The following is a 9,788-nucleotide window of genomic DNA, read 5'->3' as shown; positions in this document are numbered from 1 at the left end:
TCACCGTTCTCTCCTCACTCAGTTATTATTAATGACGAGCTTCTGTATCAGAACCAAGGACAGCTGACTCATCATATATTGTGTTTATATTGGATATATTTAGTTATTGGCTGTTATTGATTATTTATTTGGGTAAACGAGATCGTCTCAGCGACTCCAACAGTCTAATAGAACACGGTTAGAATGACAGAAATCACACAATACAAGGTGATTGCTCTGATAAATAATTTTAAAAATGTGAATCAAAAATGGAATTTATATATAAACACTTGCCTCGACAAACAAGTGTCACGAGAAAAAAACAATATGACAAAAAAGACGTAAAATTACCCCAAAAATATGTAAAATTAAAAAAAAAAAGACGTAAATTACCAAAAGAAAGTAGAATTACCCCCAAAAGATGTAAAATTATCCCAAAAAATTGTAAAATTACCAAAGAAAATAAAATTACTCCAAAAAATAAAATTACCCCAAAAATATGCAAAATTACCCCAAAAAAGATGTAAAATTACCCCAAAAAAGATGTAAAATTACCAAAAAAAAGACGTAAAATTACCAAAAGGAAGTAGAATTACCCCCAAAAGATGTAAAATTATCCCAAAAAATTGTAAAATTACCAAGAGAAAATAATATTACCCCCAAAAGGTGTATAATTACCCAAAGAAAGACGGAAAAGGAGCAAACAAAAGACATAACATTTAAAAAAAAGAAACAAAATAACGTAAAATGACCAAAAAAAGACAAAATGACCATAGAAAGTTATTATTATTATTATATTGAAGTATCGTCACTGCAGTTTGAAGAAAATAACAAGAGAAACTTTACTAAAATACAAAATCACCTCATTTATAATTATTATTATAAGTGTTGAAGAGTATTTTCTGCTTCTCTCTGTATCACAATCACCTGAATCTCAGTTTCACCTTAAAAAAACCAGTTCATTGTTTATTTAAAAAAAAAAAAACAGATTCAAGAAAGAAAAAACTGCAGACGTACCAAAATAGGGCAGAAAATAATAAAGTTGTGTGTATTTTTTCCTGTCTCAGAATGTCTGTCAGACTGGAAACTGTTTGTTTGTAATGGACTTTAACTCATTTATGATCTTTAGTAACCAGCTGCTCTTTGTGTTGTGTCTCTTCTTCCTGTTGCTGTGAGTGTGTGTGTGAGTGTGTGAGTGTGTGAGTGTGTGAGTGTGTGAGTGAGTGTGTGAGTGTGTGAGTGAGTGTGTGAGTGTGTGTGTGAGTGTGTGAGTGTGTGAGTGAGTGTGTGAGTGTGAGTGTGAGTGTGTGAGTGAGTGTGTGAGTGTGTGTGTGAGTGTGTGAGTGTGTGAGTGAGTGTGTGAGTGTGAGTGTGAGTGTGTGAGTGTGTGAGTGAGTGTGTGAGTGTGAGTGTGAGTGTGTGAGTGTGTGAGTGAGTGTGTGAGTGTGAGTGTGAGTGTGTGAGTGTGTGAGTGAGTGTGTGAGTGTGAGTGTGAGTGTGTGAGTGTGTGAGTGAGTGTGTGAGTGTGAGTGTGAGTGTGTGAGTGTGTGAGTGAGTGTGTGAGTGTGAGTGTGAGTGTGTGAGTGTGTGAGTGAGTGTGTGAGTGTGAGTGTGAGTGTGTGAGTGAGTGTGTGAGTGTGTGAGTGTGTGAGTGTGTGAGTGAGTGTGTGAGTGTGAGTGTGAGTGTGTGAGTGTGTGAGTGAGTGTGTGAGTGTGTGAGTGTGAGTGTGAGTGTGTGAGTGAGTGTGTGAGTGTGTGAGTGTGTGAGTGTGTGAGTGTGTGAGTGAGTGTGTGAGTGTGTGTGTGAGTGTGTGAGTGTGTGAGTGAGTGTGTGAGTGTGAGTGTGAGTGTGTGAGTGTGTGAGTGAGTGTGTGAGTGTGAGTGTGAGTGTGTGAGTGTGTGAGTGAGTGTGTGAGTGTGAGTGTGAGTGTGTGAGTGAGTGTGTGAGTGTGTGAGTGTGAGTGTGAGTGTGTGAGTGTGTGAGTGAGTGTGTGAGTGTGAGTGTGAGTGTGTGAGTGTGTGAGTGAGTGTGTGAGTGTGAGTGTGAGTGTGTGAGTGTGTGAGTGAGTGTGTGAGTGTGAGTGTGAGTGTGTGAGTGAGTGTGTGAGTGTGTGAGTGTGTGAGTGTGTGAGTGTGTGAGTGTGAGTGTGAGTGTGTGAGTGTGTGAGTGTGTGTGTGAGTGTGTGAGTGAGTGTGTGAGTGTGAGTGTGAGTGTGTGAGTGAGTGTGTGAGTGTGAGTGTGAGTGTGTGAGTGAGTGTGTGAGTGTGTGAGTGTGTGTGTGAGTGTGTGAGTGAGTGTGTGAGTGTGAGTGTGAGTGTGTGAGTGAGTGTGTGAGTGTGAGTGTGAGTGTGTGAGTGTGTGTGTGAGTGTGTGAGTGTGTGAGTGAGTGTGTGAGTGTGAGTGTGAGTGTGTGAGTGTGTGAGTGTGTGAGTGAGTGTGTGAGTGTGTGAGTGTGTGAGTGTGTGAGTGAGTGTGTGAGTGTGAGTGTGAGTGTGTGAGTGTGTGAGTGTGTGGTGTGGTGTGGTGAGTGTGTGGTGTGGTGTGGTGTGTGGAGTGTGTGGTGTGTGGTGGTGTGTGAGTGTGTGTGTGTGAGTGTGTGAGTGTGGTGTGTGGGTGTGTGGGGTGGGTGGTGGGTGTGGTGTGGGTGTGGGTGTGGTGGGTGTGTGTGTGGTGTGTGGGGTGTGTGAGTGTGTGGGGTGTGTGTGTGGTGTGGGTGTGGTGTGGTGGTGTGTGGGTGTGGGTGTGTGTGTGTGGGTGGTGGTGGTGTGGGTGGTGTGTGAGTGAGTGTGTGAGTGGTGTGTGTGAGTGGGTGGAGTGTGTGGGTGTGTGTGTGTGTGTGTGGTGTGTGAGTGGTGTGTGAGTGGTGTGTGTGAGTGGTGTGTGAGTGTGTGTGTGAGTGTGTGAGTGAGTGTGTGAGTGTGAGTGTGAGTGTGTGAGTGTGTGTGTGAGTGTGTGAGCAGCAGGGGGATGGTGGTGCGTTCACTGTCTGGTGTCCTGACGTGTTCTTCCTGTTTCCAGCTGATGGATCAACTCTCTCTGTTTATGTTCACATCCAAACTGGAACAAAAAGACAGAAAAGAGAGAGAAGAGAGGAGAGGAAGGGAAGCTGGTCATGTTTCACACTTTATTCTCTTTATGAGCAGAAACTCTCTGAAGGAGACACGGAGACGCTTTTTATCAGAGAGTCCAGTTACAAATACAACTCCAACGCTCATTCTGTCTCTTTTTAGTCGTTTTTTTTGTATTTTTTTTGGTCATTTTGTGTCTTTTTTCATAATTTTCTGTCTTTTTTTGGTCATTTTGTGTCTTTTTTCATAATTTTCTGTCTTTTTTTGGTCATTTTGTGCCTTTTTTGGTCAATTTTACATCTATTTTTAATAAATTTGTGTCTTTTTTGGTAGTTTTATTTCTGTTTTTGGTAGGTTTTTGTCTTTTTTCATCATTTTGTGTCTTTTTTTGGTCATTTTGTGCCTTTTTTGGTCAGTTTTACATCTATTTATAATAAATTTGTGTCTTTTTTGGTAGTTTTATTTCTGTTTTTGTTCATTTTGTGTATTTTTTGATCATTTTGTGTCTTTTTTCATAATTTTCTGTCTTTTTTTGGTCATTTTGTGCCTTTTTTTTGGTCAGTTTTACATCTATTTTTAATAAATTTGTGTCTTCTTTGGTAGTTTTTTTGTCTTTTTTTGATCATTTTGTGTCTTTTTTGGTCATAGTTTGTCTGTTTTGGTCAATTTGTTTCTATTTTGATAATCTTGTGTAATTTTTTGGTCATTTTGTATCTTTTTTGATCATTTTTACATCTGCAGTCATGGAAATGTAGATGTAAAAATGACCAAAAAAGGACACAAAATGACCAAAAATAGATGTAAAATAACTAAAAAAGACACAAAATGACCAAAAATAGATGTAAAATAACTAAAAAAGACACAAAATGACCAAAAATAGATGTAAAAATGACAAAAAAGACTCAAATAGATAAAAAAAGACACAAAATAACCAAAAATAGATGTAAAATAACTAAAAAAGACACAAAATGACCAAAAATAGATGTAAAATAACAAAAAAAGACACAAAATGACCAAAAATAGATGTAAAATAACTAAAAAAAGACACAAAATGACCAAAAATAGATGTAAAATAACTAAAAAAAGACACAAAATGACCAAAAATAGATGTAAAATAACTAAAAAAAGACACAAAATGACCAAAAATAGATGTAAAATAACTAAAAAAGACACAAAATGACCAAAAATAGATGTAAAATAACTAAAAATGACACAAAATGACCAAAAATAGATGTAAAATAACTAAAAAAAGACACAAAATGACCAAAAATAGATGTAAAATAACTAAAAAAGACACAAAATGACCAAAAATAGATGTAAAATAACTAAAAAAAGACACAAAATGACCAAAAATAGATGTAAAATAACTAAAAAATACACAAAATGACCAAAAATAGATGTAAAATAACTAAAAATGACACAAAATGACCAAAAATAGATGTAAAATAACTAAAAAAAGACACAAAATGACCAAAAATAGATGTAAAATAACTAAAAAAAGACACAAAATGACCAAAAATAGATGTAAAAATGACAAAAAAGACTCAAATAGATAGAAAAAAGACACAAAAGCACCAAAAATAGATGTAAAATAACTAAAAATGACACAAAATGACCAAAAATAGATGTAAAATAACTAAAAAAAGACACAAAATGACCAAAAATAGATGTAAAATAACTAAAAAAGACACAAAATGACCAAAAATAGATGTAAAAATGACAAAAAAGACTCAAATAGATAAAAAAAGACACAAAATAACCAAAAATAGATGTAAAATAACTAAAAAAGACACAAAATGACCAAAAATAGATGTAAAATAACTAAAAAAGACACAAAATGACCAAAAATAGATGTAAAATAACTAAAAAAAGACACAAAATGACCAAAAATAGATGTAAAATAACTAAAAAAAGACACAAAATGACCAAAAATAGATGTAAAATAACTAAAAAAGACACAAAATGACCAAAAATAGATGTAAAATAACTAAAAATGACACAAAATGACCAAAAATAGATGTAAAATAACTAAAAAAAGACACAAAATGACCAAAAATAGATGTAAAATAACTAAAAAAGACACAAAATGACCAAAAATAGATGTAAAATAACTAAAAAAAGACACAAAATGACCAAAAATAGATGTAAAATAACTAAAAAATACACAAAATGACCAAAAATAGATGTAAAATAACTAAAAATGACACAAAATGACCAAAAATAGATGTAAAATAACTAAAAAAAGACACAAAATGACCAAAAATAGATGTAAAATAACTAAAAAAAGACACAAAATGACCAAAAATAGATGTAAAAATGACAAAAAAGACTCAAATAGATAGAAAAAAGACACAAAATGACCAAAAATAGATGTAAAATAACTAAAAATGACACAAAATGACCAAAAATAGATGTAAAATAACTAAAAAAAGACACAAAATGACCAAAAATAGATGTAAAATAACTAAAAAAGACACAAAATGACCAAAAATAGATGTAAAATAACTAAAAAAAGACACAAAATGACCAAAAATAGATGTAAAATAACTAAAAAAAGACACAAAATGACCAAAAATAGATGTAAAATAACTAAAAAAAGACACAAAATGACCAAAAATAGATGTAAAATAACTAAAAAAAGACACAAAATGACCAAAAATAGATGTAAAAATGACAAAAAAGACTCAAATAGATAGAAAAAAGACACAAAATGACCAAAAATAGATGTAAAATAACTAAAAAAAGACACAAAATGACCAAAAATAGATGTAAAAATGACAAAAAAAAGACTCAAATAGATAAAAAAAAAGACACAAAATGACCAAAAATAGATGTAAAATAGATAAAAAAAGACACAAAATGACCAAAAAGGGACACATTATTTGATAAATTCTCCTTTTAATAATAAATCTCACGTCTCTGTGTGTTAGAACATGAAGCTGAGTGAATATTAATTAATGTTGGTGATGTGCTGAAGGTTTTTATTGTGTTTCCCGTCAGAGCAGAATGATTTCTGACTGCCGGGAGAACGGAGGCTGTGTCACCACGGCAACCGACGCCACAATCATTAACAAACCTCACACACACACACACACACACACACACACACACACACACACAGTGATGAGGTTCCTGCTGATGATGTGTTTCGTGTGAAGAGTTCACGGAGCTTCCTGTTTATTTTTCATCCTGTTGATCTGAAACATGAAACATGTTTCATTAGTCATTAGTCTGACATTAATGTCAGAGAGAGAAGCTAAAACACAGAGACACGCTGCAGAAATATCACTAATATCACATCTGGTTCACTTCTTCACACACAATATATCATATAAAGATCATCTGCTGCTGCTTTAAACATCCACACAATCCTCAACGCCATAATGAAATATGAGTTATTATATCAGACGTCTCTAACTCAGATTACCTGGAGGCAACATGACCAAAAACAGACACAAAATGACTGAAAAAACAGACACAAAATGACCAAAAACAGACACAAAATGACCAAAAACAGACACAAAATGACCAAAAACAGACACAAAAATGACCAAAAAAACACAAAATGACCAAAAACAGACACAAAATGACCAAAAACAGACACAAAAATGACCAAAAAAACACAAAATGACCAAAAACAGACACAAAAATGACCAAAAAAACACAAAATGACCAAAAACAGACACAAAATGACCAAAAACAGACACAAAATGACCAAAAAAGACAAAAAATTATTCAAATCTATTAGTTTTCTGTTAACATCCTCCTCTCTGTGTCCTTGTTATTCACAAAAGTTGGATTTCTCTTCCAAAAATTGGAATAAAATGGAATTTATACATAATCACTTTTCCAAGTGCCCACAAGTGTCACGAAAATCCCATTCAAATTAATTATTATTATTATTATTATTATTATTATTATTAGTGTTAACTGGAATACTTTTATTTTGAAGTAATGTGTTGAGTTCTGGCTCCGTTTGTCCACTTTTCTCTCTTCTTCTCTGTTAAACTGCAGCATTCTGGAGAGTAAATGTTCCAGTTCTGGTCTTTACTGAAGCTCATCATAGTGTCTGCTGTTAATAATTCTAATAATTCTAATAATTCTAATAATTCCAGTATCTGAGAGAGTTTAATCTGCTGCTGCTGCTTTTAACAGAATAAATATAATAAAAATAATAATAATACGTTTCTCCTCATGAGCTCGTTGGCTTCTGAAAGAAGAACTCCTGTCCAGCAGCTCTCACTCATTATTATTATTATTATTATTATTATTATTATTATTATTATTATTATTATTATTATTATTATTATTGTTATTATTCCTGCTACACATTAAGCCTCGGTGGGAACAACAGGCTCAATTGAATTACAGTCATAGAAAAAAATATCAGACCCTTGTTTCCTTTCTTCTTCTTCATTTTCTGTCTTTCTTGGTAATTTTTACATCTATTTTTGGTTATTTTGTGTCTTTTTTTTTATCATTTTGTGTCTTTTTTTATCATTTTTACGTCTATTTTTAGTCAATTTGTGTCTTTTTTGGTAATTTTTACATCTATTTTTGATCAATTTGTTTCTATTTTTATAATTTTGTGCATTTTTTTTGGTCATTTTTGTGTCTTTTTGGTAATTTCGTGTCTTTTTTGGTCGTTTAGTGTCTTTTTTGATCATTTTTACATCCAACTTTGTTCATTTTATTTATTAACTATTTTTAATCAATTTGTTTATATTTTTATAATTTTGTACATATTTTTGGTTGTTTTTGTGTCTTTTTTTTTGGTAATTTTGTGTCTTTTTTGGTAATTTTGTGTCTTTTTTTTTGGTAATTTTGTGTCTTTTTTGGTCATTTTGTGCCTTCTTTGATCATTATTACATCCAACTTATTATTATTCTTATTGTTATATTAATTATGATTCCTGTGTGGGAACAACAGGCTGAATGAATGAAGAGCTCTGAGGTTTAGAGGTGGACTCTGAGGAGGATCAGGCCTCGGGGCCTGGAGGTGAGTCTCCTGATGAACGGTTGTCACGGCGACCAGGAGGAGATGATGACGCAGAGTGGTGGTTAGTGTTAATCAGTGAGGGGGTGAAGATGAAGAGCAGCTGGTTCTTCATCAGAGTCCTGAGGGAGGAACCAGGACCAGACCTGATCTATATTCATATATTTATTACCACAACAAACACTTTATCCATCACAAGATAAACTAAAAGCTGCTGGTTGGATTTAAACGACAAGAGTAACTCTTATAGTTTTAGGACTTACCCACAGACAGAATGGGATGATGTTTAAAAGACTCAAAATGAGCATAATAAAGAGACAAAATGAGCATAATAAAGATATAAAATGAGCAATGAGTGGTCCTTCATCAGAGTTTATTCAGCCTTTGAGACCTTTGATGTCTCCTCCAGTCTTCCTCCTCAGAGCTCTTCATTCATTCAGCCTGTTGTTCCCACACAGGCTGCATGAGCAGCAGGAATAATAATAATTAGAACGATAATAAGTTGGATGTAAAAATGATCAAAAAATACACAAAATGATCAAAAAAGACAGAAAACAACCAAATATAGATGTAAAAATGACTAAAAGGCATAAAAAGAAAAAACAACAACAACAACAAAATGATCAAAAATAGTTGTTGAATTCTAGTTCTAAATGATGTTTGATACTTTTCAAACAAATTGTTTAAACAAGTAAAGCAATTAACAAAGTAATGTTCAATAAACATTTCATTTTTTCAGATGATTTTTCAGGCAGTTCCATGCTTTATTTTGGTGAAACACCAAGAAAACCACCTGTAGAACAATAACAGAATCAGAGAAAGAGTCAGATTTATAGATATAGAGATACTTTTTAATAAAACACAAGCTGTATTTGAGCCTTTCTTCCAGTTGAAACCAGTTTGATGGTGTTGTCATGGTGACCTGGTGGCCCCGCCCCCTCAGCCTGTGATGTCACACCTGTCTGTCCGTCCTCCTTTCATCTCCGTCTCTTGATGTGTCAGATCCAGCTCCCACAATGCACCTGGGCCACCTGCTGCTGTCTGTCGTTACCGTGGAGACGGAGACAATAGAGCTGATTATAAACACAGAGGACAGAGGGACTTGTGTGTGTGTGTGTGTGTGTGTGTGTATATTTGTGTGTGTGTGTGTGTTTGGGTTGTGTGTGTGTGTGTGTGTGTGTGTGTGTGTGATTGTGTGTGTGTGATTGTGTGTGTGTGTGTGTGTGTGTGTGTGTGTGTGAACTAGACATTTTTACTGAATAAAACGTTCAGATAAACTGTCATTAAGTGTAAATACAGTGAAAGGATCAAAGTTATGAGATCAAACCGCTAAACGTCCTCTTTTATATCTATATAACGTTATATATAACTTTATTGACACGTTGCCTCCTCTCTCTCTTTCTCTCTCTCTCTCTTTCGCACTCTCTCTCTGGCTTGCTCTCTCTCTCGCGCTCTCTTGCGCTCGCTCTCGCTGTCTCTCTCTCGCTGTCTCTCTCTCGCCCTCGTTCTCTCTCGTCTCTCTCGTCGCTCTCACTTTCTGTCTCTGTCTGTCTTTCTCTCGCTCGCTCCTCACTCTCTTTCTCTCTCTCTCTTTCGCACTCTCTCTCTGGCTTGCTCTCTCTCTCGCGCTCTCTTGCGCTTTCTCGCTCTCTCTCTCGCTCTCTCACCGTCTCTCTCGCACTCGTTCTCTCTCTCTCACGATCTCTCTCTGGCTCGTTTTCTCTCTCGCGCTCTCTCTCTCTCTC

Source organism: Centropristis striata, chromosome 20 (genome assembly GCF_030273125.1).
Source record: "Centropristis striata isolate RG_2023a ecotype Rhode Island chromosome 20, C.striata_1.0, whole genome shotgun sequence".
NCBI classification, from domain to species: domain Eukaryota; kingdom Metazoa; phylum Chordata; class Actinopteri; order Perciformes; family Serranidae; genus Centropristis; species Centropristis striata.
This window is presented reverse-complemented; position numbering follows the sequence as displayed.